The 16,808-nt window shown below is 37.7% G+C and overlaps 1 protein-coding gene across 3 annotated transcripts in view; it reads left to right on the forward strand.

Annotated features, from left to right (window-relative positions):
* The window catches only part of FCHSD2 (FCH and double SH3 domains 2), a 163,648-nt gene that overhangs the window by 96,581 nt on the left and 50,259 nt on the right, over positions 1–16,808 (forward strand). The window lies entirely within an intron of this gene.

The raw sequence follows: 16,808 nt of genomic DNA on the forward strand, positions 1-16,808 counted from the left end.
TTTTAGAGAACAGCAAATCAGCATTGCTGTTCTCACACGTGGCAGCTTGCCAAGTCAAGCTAGGAGTAGGTACTTGAACTCATAGGAAATGATATACTTAAAAAGTTCAAATATGATTGCTCACAGTTTTGGGTTTTTTTTAATATCATCCGAGAATTACTTAAATGTACGCTCTTCCTGTGTCTTAGAATTAGTTAGTTACAGATAAATTGTAAAATCTGTAAAATCAGCTATTTAAAGCTAATTCATACTCTATGTAGTTGCATTTCATATATTGACATTTTCAAAGTTTATTTAAATTTGCTATCTGCAAACTATGTCCAGGTGATGCAATCAGGCATGGCAACTTAGAAGTCTGCAATTTGCATTTAAAATTGCTTTATTGAAGAACTATCACTGTATTATAACAAATCACTGTATTATCAGCATGCTTTTGCATACTGGGGGAAAAAAATATTGATATGAAAAGCAGGTAACCTAAGTAGAAAATGAGAGCACAGAAGGAGGCCTCCAAGGGATTCTTCTATGTAATTCCATTATATCTTGACTAAGTTAACCACTCCTCCAGCAATATATGCGTGCCTTTTAGAGTATGTCACAGCCTGTGTTATAAATTCATTGCTGTGCCTAATATCTGACTTCCTGGAAGGCTAAATCAGATCTGGGCATCTCAGAGGCCATGCAGGGCTGATCGTACTTGAGGCAGCAACCCTGTCTTTGCTCTGTATGTACGTGTGTGTGTGTTTGTGCTTTTCTATTAGTAAAACATGAATATTTGTGCTGACTAAATGTTTAGTACATGGTAATGGTTATAAAGTAAGTATTTCCTTATAATACTGGAGATAAAATTATTAGTTGATGCTTACATAAGATAATTCCATCCTTACATGCATGGTTGGCTGTCATCAGTTAACACTCTTACTTGGAAGTAATGCCAGAAGTGAATTTAATATGTTCACAACAAAACAACCAAAAAGGACATTTGAAATAATAAAAAAACCCAGCAGATAGCCCAGGTAAAATTATGACTGGCTCTGGTGGGTTATGGCTGCTCTCGTCTCAGGGCGTTGTAACATAATCCCTGCAAAGGGATTCTTGTTTCCTCTGTATGTCTGGCTACATTTTGCGTGTATGACAAACTAAGCACATAGTGAGCTAGGCAGGACCTTCATCTCTTTGAGTTTCCATAAACGTTTATGTCTTTTGGATGGTGTGGGCTTTCTGTACTGTGGCGTTAGAAACCTGCAGATACCCCAGGAATGTGGGGGTTTTATAAGTTGCCATAAAAAATCAAACTAAAAACCGTTGAATCATTTTTGAAAGACTGAAAAATACAACAATGGAAACCCAAGTCCTGCTGGTGCCGTTCCTGTGCATGTATGCCGTTGTCCATAGATGTTCTATGTGCACGGGCTCCAGTTGCTAAAGTTGCTGCTGATCTATGGTGGTTTCTTTACCCAGTTATTGGGCTCGCTATTATCCGGTCCTTTCTTTTGCAGAACTCGTTTTGAAGCTTTTTCCAAGGTAAACCTTTTTTTTGATATGGAAACCTCTCTGTGCAACCTATTCTTCTATATAAATAATTGTGGTTTACTGAAAATGTAAGTTGCAAGTACTTTCATCGAGCCAAATTACTCTGGAAGCAAAGGACAACATTCAGGGTTTTTTTTCAGCATCTTTCTCAGATATTTATAGCAGTTGAATCTCCTCGTCTAGTAAACAACTGTGTTCTTAATGAAGAACTGTAAATTTGGGTTTTCTGCACTGTTGTTCATGAGCAAAAAATACGTGGGAGCACACCCACATGTCCTTGCGACGGGGTCATTCTTTGGAGCAAGGGAGAGAATAAGTCAAAGGCAAAGTCTCAAACTGAAATGGCTACTGAATGCATTTTAGAAGACAGGGGCAAAATCCTCAGAAAAATCAAATGTAATGTATCACTGGGCTCCATCTGCATTCATCCAAGAGTTCTAATGTAAATTCAAATGTGAAACTGCTTAAATATAAACAACAGTAGTGCTAAAACCCGCCTCAGTGCCAACAGAAAGCAACAAGTGTGTCCCAGCCTTTGAAAAGGGCTCCAGGAGGGGCCCTGTGAATTATAGATGAAGAAATCCGACTTCCGTACCAGGCAGGCTAATAAAACAAGTGCAGTGATGAATGGAGTCAGTTCACACGCAGATAGATATGATACGGTGGGAACAATCAACGTGCTTTTTTGAAGAGGGAAAGCATCCTTCAAAAAGAGATCTTGAAGGAGTCAGTAAGCCTGGGGATAAGGGTGATTCATCTGATTTAGTGTCTCGAATTTGCCGGGAGCTCTCAACAAACTTCCCACTCAGTCTCTGCTTACGTAAAAGAATAACGTTGTTACAGGTAGGGTGGTGAGGGTTTTCTCATAGATTAATAACTGATGAAGAGATACAGAAGATGTGGGATTAAAGTAAATACTTGAGGATTATAAGGGAAGGAGATTTGCTAGCAAGGTCCTGGTTTCTCTCTCACCTATCTCCTCCTCCTGAAATGCGTGTGGGAACCATGCTGTTTAACGTACTGACACACTGACAAAATGATTATTTTATTTAGCATAATGATTTAACATAAACAATATGGAGAAGGAACTGAAGAGAGAGGTGGTGATTTGAAGGTGAAGAATCATTCAGTGTAAGCAAATGTAAAGCTTATGACCAAGAGATGGAGTAAGATCTTGACAATTTTGATTGACCAGGCAAGAAAATAGCACATGAAATTAATGTTAAAAAGAGAAAAGCAGTCAGTTGGGGAGAAAATTGCTGCCTACAGAATAAAGAATTGTGAATAGCCATTACCATTTATGAAAGAGATGCTAGAATTGGAAAATGGATTGAAGGATAAAGAAATGGAGACATTGTCTATTAAATGTTTCTAATCCTTCCTTTAGGTAACATCACTAGGAAGGGAGGTATTTTGAAAGGGTATTAAAACCCTTTCTAGGCAGCACAGTTCTTTTTTTAGTAGGTTGAGTGGCTGTGTGACCCCATATATGTTACATGCTATAATACAGTTGTAGTGTCCAAACTAAACATGTTCATTTGTATGTTAAGCTTAACATTCTAAAAATGCATCTTAATGTTAGATGTCCTTAGGTATTCCTGTAGTGGTGGCCACCTTGCTATCTGTAAGTATTTCTCCATTTAGCTGCCATTGAGCTGATACACCTTCTTCTGTTTGGACTCTGCAGGGCTGTCCACCTTTCTAAATCACATCAAGTTTCTCCTTAAACTGTTCAGCTTTTATCTGTCTTGCAGCACCTTTGAAGTTACTGACTTCTTGCAGATACTCAGCTTCTTTTCTTGGTTCTCTCTTGACCAAGACTTTCCAAGACAGAACTAACCATTCCTGAAAAATTCACTTCTCATACCAGCTGCCCCATTTGAAAGTAAACTGAAAGACTGACTTCTGTAGGGAACAAGTTGGCATTGTTGAGTGGAATCAGTAGCAGCTCAAAGATCATGGGGCTTATTCAGTTATTTAGTGTCTACTCTTTCAGGATGAGTTCTGCAAATTGGTGATTATCTCCACTCTGTAGACCAGGTGAGATTCCTGTAACCCACACCATCTATACAGTGAGATATGACTGTAGTACCAGTTTCATTCGTTTTTTTTTAAATCAGGTTTATGACTTCACCTTTTCGTCGGGGCAACTATTTTTGTATGTGGCAGATATGTACATCTTGAATTATTTGCAGGCTGGTTTTTGAGTTATTCAGTAACCTGTAGATAAATCCTTTATCTAAATAATACTTCAGAATGTTACTTGTTTAATATAGTAACCTTCAGATTTGAAAAACAAACTACCCCACCTCCCTGCCTTCAGAATCTCCCTACTCCTCAGCTGAAGATCAGTTTTACAACAGAGCCATTAGAAATAATGTTGAAAGTTGGGGGGGGGAGTAATTTTGTTCTGTTTTTAAAGACAGATCTTATATATCCTTTGTCTAGAACAGTTATTTTAAATGGCATTTAGGTATAAAATGATGGCTGCTTGGTACTGCTCCTTTGGAGTGCATCAGTATGGATTTCACTAAAGAGTCGAAGCTTTCTGTGTTCTTCTAGTTACGTTACCCACAGATGGTAAAAACTTTAGAAATGGAAAAAGCTGTGAAGACATTTCAGCTGATACTTGGCTATATTACTGTGTAAGAAAGTAAAGCTTGTGCTTATTTACAAATATTTCAGAGACTGTTTCTGTTTGCGTCCATCGCAAACAATTTCTTTGTAGGTTTTAGTTTTGGTTGAGTTATTGTTTCCAGAATGAGATTTGTACTGTGTGGGTTTTGTTGGTGAGAGAATCGTCAGCCTCTGGCTTGTTTGAAGCTGGGGTTGGCTTGGCTGGAACGCAGCCAGTGTCTGGCTGTGAAACGCTGCCTGCTGCTGGCTTTGGGTTTGAGTTGTAGTGTAGCACTCTGGAACCATCACTTCGGACCATCTGTGTGTGCAGACAGTGCTCACTTTCCTGACTTGGACATCAACTTGTATACATTGATAAATAGTGAATTAAAATAAATAAGCTAATTTGGCTGTCTGTTTCTATCTGTTTTCTTCTTGTATTAAATTACCTTTGGTTTTAATTTGCTAAAACCTACATCTTTTTTAATGACATTCGATCCAAAAGTGGCAATTTCTGTGACTTTTCTTAAAGGCTTTTGTGCGCATTTAACCAAGTTGTAATTCTATAATTATGCCTTCAGTTTTATAGTACCCAGCTGTCAAGAACTCTTTGCTACACATGTCCCTTGACTCCTACTTAGTGAAGAGGGCAAAACACTGAAGTTTATTATAGGATGCGTACATCAAAGGTTGGTCATTGCATCCTGTACAAGTTGAACTGAACGCAGACGGGTTACGTTAATGCATACCTTGGCTTGCCGACAGTCTAGACAATAGCATGTTCACCAGTGGTTTTATAAGCAATAAAATCCAATAAAAGTTCATACCATTGTTAAGAGAAAGGAGGGGTAGTGATATTTTTGCAGTAACAGTGTTGGTTTATGCTGGCACAAGGTATTTGCGAAACTATTGTTGGGAAAGTGTAACGTGTGTTGGGCTGGAGACACCTTGGGCTACTCTGTGTTCAGAGGAAGCCAGCATTGGTTTTGTTCCTTGTACCTGACTCAGAAATACTGCTGTTGTACTGTCCTGTGACAAATGAATCACATATATACGTCGTGGCCTTACTTAGTTTTCTGTACCAGGCAACAAATCGACATTTTCATTAGCAAGATTCCTGGTCACATACAGCTTCTGATAATTTTTGGTACTTTAGAATATGTTACTTTAGTTTGAAACATTTTTATGCAGAGAAGAAACAATGATTCACTCTGCTGTGTTTGTAACTGTGAAAGCCATCACAAACAAAACAGAGATGCTCAGAAAGAAAATACGAAATGCTTCCAGCATTTTTAAAAGAATTGAGAATTACTTTTACAGTGCCATCCTAGTTTATCGGTTACATCAGTAAATGAGAAGCAAAACCATTCTAGATCTCTCTTTAGAAAAAATATGAATCCTATTGCCTTTTTCTGTACCTGTCCTTTTTGTCCAGAATTTACATCTGGATGTAACAAAGTTGTGACATAGACCTAGGCTCTGCATTTCAATCTCTGTAGTCAAATTTAAATTAAAAAAAAAACAACATAGACTAAAATATTGTAATGTTTTATTCTTTGCCAGTTTCCTGACAAGCTGCTTAGGAACAGTTGCCATCACCTGATTGCTAAGATACAGTCTGCAAACCCTTTTAAGCATAAGTTGCCTGCCTGGTGCTCAGGCTTCTGCGGAAGTTTAAACTGAGGTCGGAAGGAAGTATAAGACGATGGTTGAAGTAAATTCAGGGCTGGTTTGATACCTGTCTTTTTAGAAACTTTATTGTTACTGCATTTCATTTTTTACTGCTCTGCTCTTAACTCCTCTGTAAGTTCCTCTCATGAACCACCTCAGAAAATGACATTATAAAGCAACTTATAATGAGGAAATGTTGATCTAAAAAAAAGGAGGTGTCATGAACATTTAAAAAAAATTCTTGGATTATTTTTAGTAGAAAGAGAGAACTAAAACTTAAATTGATTTCAAAGTCTAGACTTTTATAGATGACAACCCAGCAGTTTATTCCATTGCAGCCTGTGGCAGGTGGGTGCACACGTGTGCATGCGTGTCATGGGGCTCAGGACTGTCTTGTTTGAGTTTCACACGAACCAAGGTCTTTGACACAACGTAAAATATTTTAATAATGTATTTTATTTTGTTTCTCTGGTATGTTTTCAAAATCTGTTGCTCTCAAGGGTTTCCCTGTTAATGCTTGTATTTCAAAGTTGAAACCTTTAAAGAAAATCTGCCTTAAGATTTCAAAGGTATTTTATAGAGCTAGGTCATCAGCGGAGCTTCATGGTTGATGCCAAACATACAGTCACCTTTGTAGCTAAACACTCTTTAAGGATCCTGAATGGTATCTTAGGGTGTAATTTAAAAAAAAAAAAAAAAAAAAAAAAAAAAAGAAAGAAACCGCACCAAACAATTGGCAATCAAGTGTGATCTTAATGTTGGGGAACTGTTTACAGATAGTGATGCATTTTTTATGAACAATGAAAAACTCTCAATAAGGTAGCAAGCAGTAGCAGCAGGCATTTCTGAATAAAGCTTTCTGCTTTTTAAAAAAATTTATTTCATACCATACCTTGTGTGGTCTTTGGTGTTTGAGGACTGTTGGAGGAATAGTGTCAAAAGCTAGTGCGCTTTGCTTTTTTTTTTTGTCCTTGTGGTTTCAGTAAGGTTTTTTATATTGTTGTAAGTATCAGTCATCTTTTCTGTTTTTTTCTGTACTTTCCAGTTTGCTTGACATGAGGAAGTGCAGTTGTATAATTTGGCTCTTGCTCTTGATCAGAGTTCTTGTGGTGATTTGGCAGGTTTAAATAGAAACTTCATGTTACGTAATTTCCCTGGAACAGATCTTTACTTATGCATGGGTGATGATACAGAGACATGTTACAGCATTGCTTTTTTAATTCGAGACATCAGGTTTTTAAATTACAGGTTATGTGTACTGTTTTCACATCCTTGCCTGTTTTTAAGCACTGTCTTAAAGGGTTCTGATAGAGGAAGAGATCTGTCTGGCTTCTAAGGAATGAGCTGGCAGTCATGAGGATTAACATGAGTAGTGGTTGAGCCATTGCAAGGGAACACCAAGAGTGAGTATATAGTACCTGGGGCACATGACGAAGGAGGAGACGCTGGGAAAACTGAGTTTGCTCAGCCTAAGAAAAGAAAGGGATCTGTTAACAGTCTTAATGATCTACAACTACCTAGTGGGGAACGTATGGAGAAGACTGAACCAGGCTTATTTTTTTGAAGGTGATGGCATGATGGGAGGTGGACAAATTGAAACCAGGAAATTCTGATTAAATATAAGGAAAAGTTTTACCATGAAGGTGGTCAAACAGAAACAGGGGCTCGGGGAGGGGAAGAATGTCATACCTTGGAGACATTCAGAACTTGACTGGACACAGCCTTGAGCAACCTGATCTGTTTGGCCCTGTTCTGAGCAGAGGTTGGACTGATATCTCCCTTTCAACCTAAATTATTCTATGATTTCGTGAAATAACGTTTTCTGTTAGGAAGATTCTGCTTGGGAACTCCTAACTTCTAGTTTCTGGGGGGTTTTCTGCCATTAACTGGAGTAACTGCATGAGCCAGCAGTGCTAGAATATTCATGTTTTGATGAACCCTGTTTTTTCCTTATTAGCATTATTGGGAGTTTTTGTGAAGCCACGTTGACATCTGTGTTTTCAGCATAGTCATCCACCACTTTTATCGAGCACTTTTAATGATCATTTAAGACAAATGTAAATACAGACTCCAAACATTACTTGCACAAATGAGATTCAGCTGAAGCTGGCAGTGTTTATAAAAATGACCCAAGATTGAGGACTTGGTGGTTTTCAGTTAAGACTTTCATTTATGCCCAGAAATTAATATGATATGTATAGCAAACAGTTCTTTCCTCTGGTGACTCTGTTTGACTTGAAAAGTAAGTTGACATGTTAGCTGAAGGTCTTATATTGTCTCAGGAATGTTATCCTAGCAATGGTTGGCCACTGTGTGTCCTGTATAAATAAAAGGCTAATATTTGCATGAGTGCATATTTCTGTGGACTCCAGAAGAAGCAGAACCAACACTATTGCTGTAAGACATCATTTTACGTACATGTTATTGTTTTATGCTTTTTAGAATGATTTAGAAGCACCCAGGAAATTACTTTTCTAAAATGGAGATTCTGTCCTAAATGAAAAAATAGCATTAAGATAAAATAATTTTGAAGTCACGAGAGGTTTCCATTTTCTTCTATAAATCTCTTTTATTAATTCAGTACTAGCTATTCTTTTAAGATCCTGTAATACTCCCTTTAAAATGTAGAGGGAATTTATGTAAGTGAAAGAACTATTGTTTCACTTCCCGTTCTTGTGAGCTGCAAGCCACAAATATTTTCTAATTACAATTAAGCCAGCCATAGATTGCGTTATCTACAGTATCAGATGGGCACAGTAACTTTCCTTTACAGACAGTCGATGAATGTGCCTTGCTTTCTCATGTTCATTCCTATGAATGGAGGATGAGTGAAGGGAGGCAGTTGCCCAACACATGATATGAGTGTTCCAGAAGATGCTCATTGTAGGCTTCACAATAGGAGATACCACACTATTTTTGCTTCCAGGGACATCAGTCTGTGTGCATACGTGCACATAAAACCTTGGGGAAATTGATTCCTTATTAAAGGCCCTGTTTGTAGTGTGATTATGCATCCACGTAAATTGTTGAATAATTAATACAAAATTGTGCTCTCTTGTTTAGGCTTTCTCTTAAATGCTCATATATCACACTTCCCAGTTGATACCTAAGTGCTGCTTTGGAGAACTTTAGCTCCTTCACTTTTGAGCATTTATATTCTGGCTGACTGTGAGTAAATATTTACAGGGAAGTGAAAAGAGGCTTCCCACCACTTCTGGTGGCAATTTTGGCAAAATAACAAGCAAGGGAAGTTTAGATGGCCTTAACAGTAAGTGGTGCTGCCACCACTAGCTATGGTAGCATCTAATATTTTCAATTTCAGATCCACTGCTGAAAGATCATGTTACTCATCACACAGGCTTTACAAGCGAACTCGAGATGAAAGAGTGGGTCTGAATCACAACTATTTCTGTTGTACATATGAAAAACTGAGCGATGGGCACATTTGCCTTATGACAGTCAGCTCTGTCTCACCTCGTGTTTTAACCACAAGTCAATTCCTTGTTTAAGCATTTGGTCCAAAAAGGCTGTTTGTTTCCAGGGGGCTAAGTGTTTATTCCTTCATGGGTGGCGAGTGTATAGTGTAAAGACAGAGTGTAGCAAAGCCTAATATATAAATCAGGGCAACTTAATTATCTTAATAATCATTTTTCATGGGATAATAAAACTATTTCTTGATAATGTGTCTGACTTGTCAGCGAGTTTTTCTTTGGCATTTTTTTGACAAATAACTTTAGAAAAGGGTTGACTGCAAAAAATGTAGTGTGATTTTACAGATGCTTGTGAAAGGTATTTCCTGTATAGGACTTATGCAGAAGAAGTCATGGATGTATTTATATGAGAAAGTTAACAGGAGGCTGGTATCGTTGGTGCAGTGAGTGGGAGTGACTTGGGAAGGAATAAGAGAAATAATCAGTGATGAAGGTTGAAAGCAATGTGGTAGAACAAGGAAAATAACTGGAAAGCCAAAAAACTTCAAAATGACTGCTAGGAAGAGGGCACAAGGAAAGCACTGTAAGGGTTAAGGCCAGAAAGGGGGTACTTAACAGGAATCTGGGCAGTCTTGTGAGAAATCTAGTTTGAGGAGTTAACAGAAAACTTTAAAACTTCTTTTTTTTTTTTGGCTTTTAAAGATTTTATGTAGAAACCATTTAGGATTTGGATTGGGCTTCGAGATTTTTCTGTCAAATGTCATAAAACTACCCGTTTTTAACAGGAAATGAAACTTTGCCATCTTGTTTCAAAGCCGCACTGTAATACAATAACAACGGTTCCCGAAATACTTTGCCCTGCCAGAAAGCAGCCTGCATGGCTTCGAGTCACTCTGTAGCTAGCAGGAGAAATAACCAAACTCAGGAAGCACCTGGTGTGCTCCGGTTTGGAGGCAGGTGGGGCTATGTCGAAAAGTTTTAACTAGAAACATGCGACGTTCCTTTTTTAGAAGTCATGGAGTCAGACATCCCGAACAGATCATTCACCGGGTTTTGTTTGGTTGGGGTTTTTGTTTTTAGCAACTCTGGATTCACTTGAGGAATTGAAGACGCAAGGGAAGAAATACTTTTTTTTTTTTTTTAAGCATTTTTATCTGCTATCACTTATAACCACGCAGTGTTTCAGTGAGTTACTTGGAATTTACACATACTTACATGGAAACTATGTGAAAACCTCATGTCCTGTTTTTAAAATTGAATGTGTGTGCACAGGTTTTGTCCTGTTAAGTGAGATACTAACTATAAACATTATTGAAACAGTGAGCTAATAATGTGCATGATTTGAATGGCAGTCTGTAGGACTTAAGTCTATATGAGAAATGAACTGTCCTGTGCCCCCAGAGCGGTTATTTAGGACCGAAATGAGAATGGAGTTGGTACTGAAAATGTTCAGATGCTCCGTTGGATGATTCGAAGTGAAATCCAAAGGTTTCTGTGAATAACTGCTGCTTCATCAAAAATGAAAGATCTAGTTGTCTAGCTGTCTTGCTAGTTATTTCATTTTTGCTGAAACTTAGCTAATATAGGTTGCAAATTGAAGGCGGTTATCTGGACGCATTGGAGCTAGTTGCAAAGATGAGCTGTTTTTAATCCTCTACCAAAGCCTCTAGGAATGGTAGAAAAATTTTTTAAAAGTGTTTGAAGCACAGTCTCGCTATAGATTTTGTTGTCTTCAAGGAACATGGAAAGCGGTTTAGAAGAAGGCAAAACATGTTATAATCACCATCTTTTGATGGAGCCTGTGAGGGCTGATGTAGTGTCTTGTATGTCAACGGCAGGAGAAAACATTTCTGAGAAGCTTAACTTATGAAAGAGGTAGAGGAGTTATAAGGAGATAAGACCCAAAATAGCACAAGCCCAATAAGTGTAAGATGGAAAATGTCACACTGAATTTGAAGCGTAATTAAATCCTTTAAAAAAAGTTATTGGAAAAATGGCTTCTAATCTATTATTTTTTTGCATCTTGGTGTTTTCCTGGAGGGAGGCAAACCTGGTAAGAGTTTTTACAGAATTGAGAAGGTTTACATAGGGTATGGCTGCCAAATTGTGAGATGCTTTTTGTTCTTACACCTTCAAAAGCTTTGCTTCTCTGTTTCAACATAAGTCCGTGTGGTGACAGTGGAGGTGTGTTTTACTAGTATGGGTGGATGGAGGTAAGGACCTGGTCATCAGTTATCGTAGCCTGCGTGGACAATGGCTGTTTGAGCTGTATTTTTTGGCACAGTCTCTAGAAAACTCTCTTGCCTTGGGATCCCTTCCTGCAGCTGAATTCTGGGCTTGTGCTTGTGAACCTTTACGGGTGCTGTGGCTTGCAGCACACGCTCAAAAGGCAACACAACATTGGGTTTCAGCTCCTTTTGAGAGGTCAGTAAATAGCTCAGGGCTCCATCAGCAATGAACGGGGTGTGCAACTGGTATTAGAAGAGAGAAATGTTCCTTCACTGTGAGCTGCTCTGAAAGGACATGAACAGAGCTGATCCATGCACCATTGGAATTAGGCCACAGAAGAGAATTAGGAGGCAAGAAGTTCCTATTTAGCATTTACAAATTGCTAGGGAGATAATTGATTGGAAAGCTGGCTGAAAAGCTTGGTCAAGGGAGGAGGAGGAGGGGGAATCCTGCAATATGATTTGTCCATCTACCTGCTAGTTTTCATACAGAAAAAAAAAAATTCCCATCTGTTCAAGTTGTCCTCTCCGCTAAAAAGGCTTTATAGCTAGGATAAACCCCCTTGTCGTGAAAGGGAAGCAAATATTCCCTACCAGTAGATTCATTAGATCCGTAATGCCATACAACTGACTAGCTGGAACAGTGTAGTCCAGCCGACCGAGGATATTATTATGTAATGTTTTACAAATTACTGAAGCACTAAGGTAACTGCTCGTAGGATTTGAATGCTAATTAAAAGTCCCTCTGGTATACCCAGTGTTGCTCATCATTAATGGGAAGAACCTGTTCAGTGCAGCTGAACCCTGTCTGCTGTGTGTGCACTCGCTTCCCCCTTGGCAGCAGCATTGTCCAGAAGCATTGAGCAGCACCCTTCCATTAGTACCTTTTAAAAACCTTAATAGATTTCAAAAACTTCAGGAAGGGTTAAATGCTTAGGTTCAAGGGCTTTAATCTTGCATAACTCAAACTTATGGGAGCTGAAAATGATCTACAGATCCTGGAAGAAAATTTGTTGAAAGAATCATGACAATATCCTGATTTCTGGGTGCCTAAATTTATTTGGAGAAGCTACTTTTGACTGAAGTATAAAACAATGTATGTGGAGATGGGCAGAAATCAGTTGCTAGTTCCAGCTAAAGAATATTAGAAAAAAAAATTTTTAAACTGCTCCTATTAATCAGATTGTTCAGTGTTTTGTCCTAGACCTTAGATATAATGATTTCATTTAATAGATGAGAATTCAATTTAATAAAAGAGAAATTAAAAATGGTGTGGAGCCCTAGGAAAAAGATGGATAAAAAGAAGAGGGCAAATCTGAGACGCATCTTTTTTCTAAGTAAAATATCTTCACAAATATTTGTGACTATTACATGAATACCCAAATAATTTAGCAAGTCATAATAGTTGACCCACTTCTGTCATACCTTGCTCTTCTCAATGGGCATTGATTGTGTTGGATTATTATAGTCTGTTTTTATGGTATGCATATGTGATTTCAAGTACGAATGTCTGTATTTAAATTCTATGTATCAACATTAATGTTTACCACAGACCCTGCTATCTAGCTGGGTCTAGAAGCCCCATTTCAAATTTAAAAGGGGATGTCAGAAACAGTGTTCATCGAATTAACTTTGGTGATTGTTTCCATTTATTTAATAGCAAAGAGTAGGTGTTAAAGATAGCCTTGTATCAAAGAAATCCCAAGCCTACCAGATTGTTGGGACATCTCTTCCTATGTGATTTAAACATTGCTTGTGCTATTCTGACTGTGTATTGTCGTTAGGACATCTGAGCAGTATTATTGTGAAATTAAGTAGTTTTTAAAGAGGTTTGAGCATTAATCATAGAGTGTGCAGCACTGTTGAAATAAGTTTGAAAAGAAGCTTACTTTAATGCAACTGTGTTCATCAGATGATGAGAGTAAAATATATTTAAGTGTTTTCAATCAGGCCATGCTTAAAAAGTGATTTAATTAAAAGATAGTTTAACACCACCGGATCCCATTTTGTTCACTTTTCTGTTCATTTTTGTTACCCATCACTGTCGTGTATCAAATAGAAGCTTATAAAATATTGTCAGCTTCTGGAGAAAATGGTATAACCAATGAACCCATCAATACTTGTTTAGGAATACTGCTTGTAACAGGGGTTTTTGTGCCAGGCTTTATGTTGGGAGTGGGGGGAATCTGTATGAAGGGGAGAAACCTTTCACAATATTTTTAATTACAGACTTCAGACCAAAATTATCTTTCTCCTCACCCACTGGTGCTTATAAGGAGTGCATGCATAAATTGTTAGCATGATTCCCCTGGGAATAAATGAGAATGGACTACTAAAAGTAATAAAGCATAATTGGCACGTGGAATTCCCGAGTGATATTTGGGAAACAGATTAATCTTCTATGCTGCAATGCAGCTGCTATACCTTTGGCATACCCCTATGATGTTTTTTCCTTTATTGTTCAAGATAATTTCTTTCATTGTTCTATGATTCTATAATTATGACAATAATCACAGTCCCGTGACTCTGAGCCTTTTCCTTTTAAGAACATGTTTCTCATTTGTGTAGATTACAAAAATTCCTAAAATAGTTTCACTTGCTTTGGTCCTTAAATTTTAGTATGACTGGTAAGGACTAGTTAGTAATCCTTTAGTAGAGTGCCTTTTCAGGGATGTGGGGTTTGCTATATGAAGTATGCTCTGCCTTTTTCATTTCATTGACATTTTAATATAAAATTTAAAACATGCATTTTAATTTGAGTTGGAAAATGTCTTCATTATCCTGAAAAGACCCTTTGTGTTGTGGATTAGACAGTGCAATGTTACATGGACCACATCAACTGCCGGTTATGTCTGTTTAGCGTGATAAGAATCTGAAATGCTCAGTAGTAGGTTAAATTTATTGAAGTTTCTTATGTTGCAGTATCGCCATCCCTAAACTTACTCTGTAATCATCTTTCGAAAAGCCTGTTCACTGAATAGTTTGCTGGAAGTGACAGGTAACTTTAAACCCGTGTACAGAAAGAAAACCCATATGGAAGTGATAAATCCAAACAGCAGTTGGGAACAACAGCCTGTGTTGGAGCAGAAAAGGTTTTGTTCAACAGATTTATTTGAAGAAGTAAATGAAAAGCGCACTGGACAAAAAACTTAACTGCTGTTAAAATGATAATATAGAGATTGAATCAACTGAACAAAAACTAAAACCAGCAATGGCAAAATAGATGGTTAAAAAAATGGAAAACGCAAAAGAGTAAAGAAAAGCTCATGAGGAATGCATATGATGAGTATCTGATTTTTTTTTTTTTACACATTTTTATGCATTTTATCTGCCAAGGGAGTATTTTTAACTATTAAGAAACGTGGGATTTGGTATGAAAGGCATTTTCACATGCATATTTGTGTCAATTTAAGGTTTCTGTTCCTTAGTCTATACTCTTGTAGAACAGAATATTTTGAAACTTATCCAGAAGAGCTGGTGTGTCTGAGTCAAGGATGTTTCACCTATAGTATGAAGGCTTATATGGAGACTTGCTGGTAAATCCACACCTTTGACGCAGTGGAAGTCTGTAATAAGGGGAAATTTCAAGAGCTTTCTTGGAGATGGGTCTGTGTTTGTGTGTGATTAAATCCTGTAGGAGCTAAGAATTGTCATGGTTCTAGCCTATTCTCGAGCAAAGTACATTTCTTTAGCCTACCTTCCAAATTATGTAAAAGTATATATGTATTTTTTAAACTGCAAAACAAAATAATTCATTGTTGGGTACGTTTTCCTACTGAAGAAAAAATAAGAAAGCCAGCTGCAATTGTTAGACATAGCACATACTCCACTGCTGTTCAGCAGTCGTTATGATGATGATGATGTGGTCAGCATAATAACCCTTGAATAGCAGAAATCAGTAGCAAAATGCTGAATGATTTCAATATACATTTTTCCACATGAAGGAAGCCAAATGTTATTGGCAGGAACAGTATAGAGTATTCTTCAGATATGAAGGTAACGTGACGGTGACAGTCTGCCACAAAGTGTTCTTCTGAGTGTTGGATTCGAGCCAGAATTTTTTTTTCCAAGAATGAGGAAGTACAAAAGCAAAGATGATTGCACCAGTGCAATTTATTGAAAATTAGTCATGTCAGAAGAAGGACCCCTTGGGATTTATTCCAGTGCTATGAAAGAAAAAGCAAAATAGGGCCAAGAAGTCTTTGGAGATGATACTTAAAAACTTTTGGGAAAAGTAGGTGTATTTCTAGATTATAAAGAATCTGTTTTAATCTTCCAGGCTTTTTTAAGCCTTATATGGTAGAATTTGAAGATCTGTTTTTCCATTCTTACGGCAATTTTACATCAGGGTATTCCCACTGATTTAAGTGGAATTATTCTTGAACCCTGAAGTGTTAATTTAATGCTGTCTTCATCAGGTAACTCTCTCATGGCTGTCTTGCCTTGTGGGGGAAAGAATTATACAGGAGATTTCCTTCTGTGCCTGTGTTCACCTACCAGACCCTCATCATTAAATGTGACAACTACAGGGTACTACCATGAGATCTGTGGAGGCAAATCTAGGAGGAGTACTTAATATTATCATTAGTTTTGCTTATACTTGTTTCGAAGGGACTTTTTCTCTGGATTGGAGGAGGGTGATGAGCATCTGTTGCCATTCCATGTTTTTCTGTGCTCAGAGTAGACTTCAGTGCACCAGCAACAAAAGTTTTGTCATAAAAAACAATGACCCAGCCTAAATTGTAAAGGAACAAAATGATGTGCAGAACAATCATCAAGTGACTAATGAGACCAAACAAAGAACTTGCAAACAAGCCCAAAACTATTGACATTAGAAAATACAAAGCTCTGGGGTAAGGGAAAGTGCAAAGTGTGCTTATGAGCATGGAGCTGAAAGGCAAGCAAACAGAAGTCAGGGCACTTGTCTTCTGGTGTTTGTTCTTCCCGTTTGCCATGATGAAAGCTCCTTCTCTAGGTTGGGGGAAGAGAGGAGGAAACTAAGATAGCTTCTGCAGCCTTTGTTGATTGAAATAGATGCTTTATACATTTTGCAGCCTTTTCCATCACATTCTCTTCCTACCTTTTGGTCTGCTTTTTTTATTTCCACTCATTCCCAGATTTTTTTATCATTTCTCCACTCCTGAGCAGTATGAATATGTCCCTGGAATGTCTTTCGCTTCCTAGTTCACAGCTGGCTATTTAAGAATGTACTTTTGAAGGCAGTCATGCAGGATGTTGATTTAAGAAAAAGAAAATAAAAAGAAACAGGAGAAGCTAATTAGCTTGACAGCAACAGTACAGTGAGACAGTTATAAAAATTCCTTAAAAT

This window comes from Harpia harpyja, chromosome 17, assembly GCF_026419915.1.
Source record: "Harpia harpyja isolate bHarHar1 chromosome 17, bHarHar1 primary haplotype, whole genome shotgun sequence".
NCBI lineage: Eukaryota > Metazoa > Chordata > Aves > Accipitriformes > Accipitridae > Harpia > Harpia harpyja.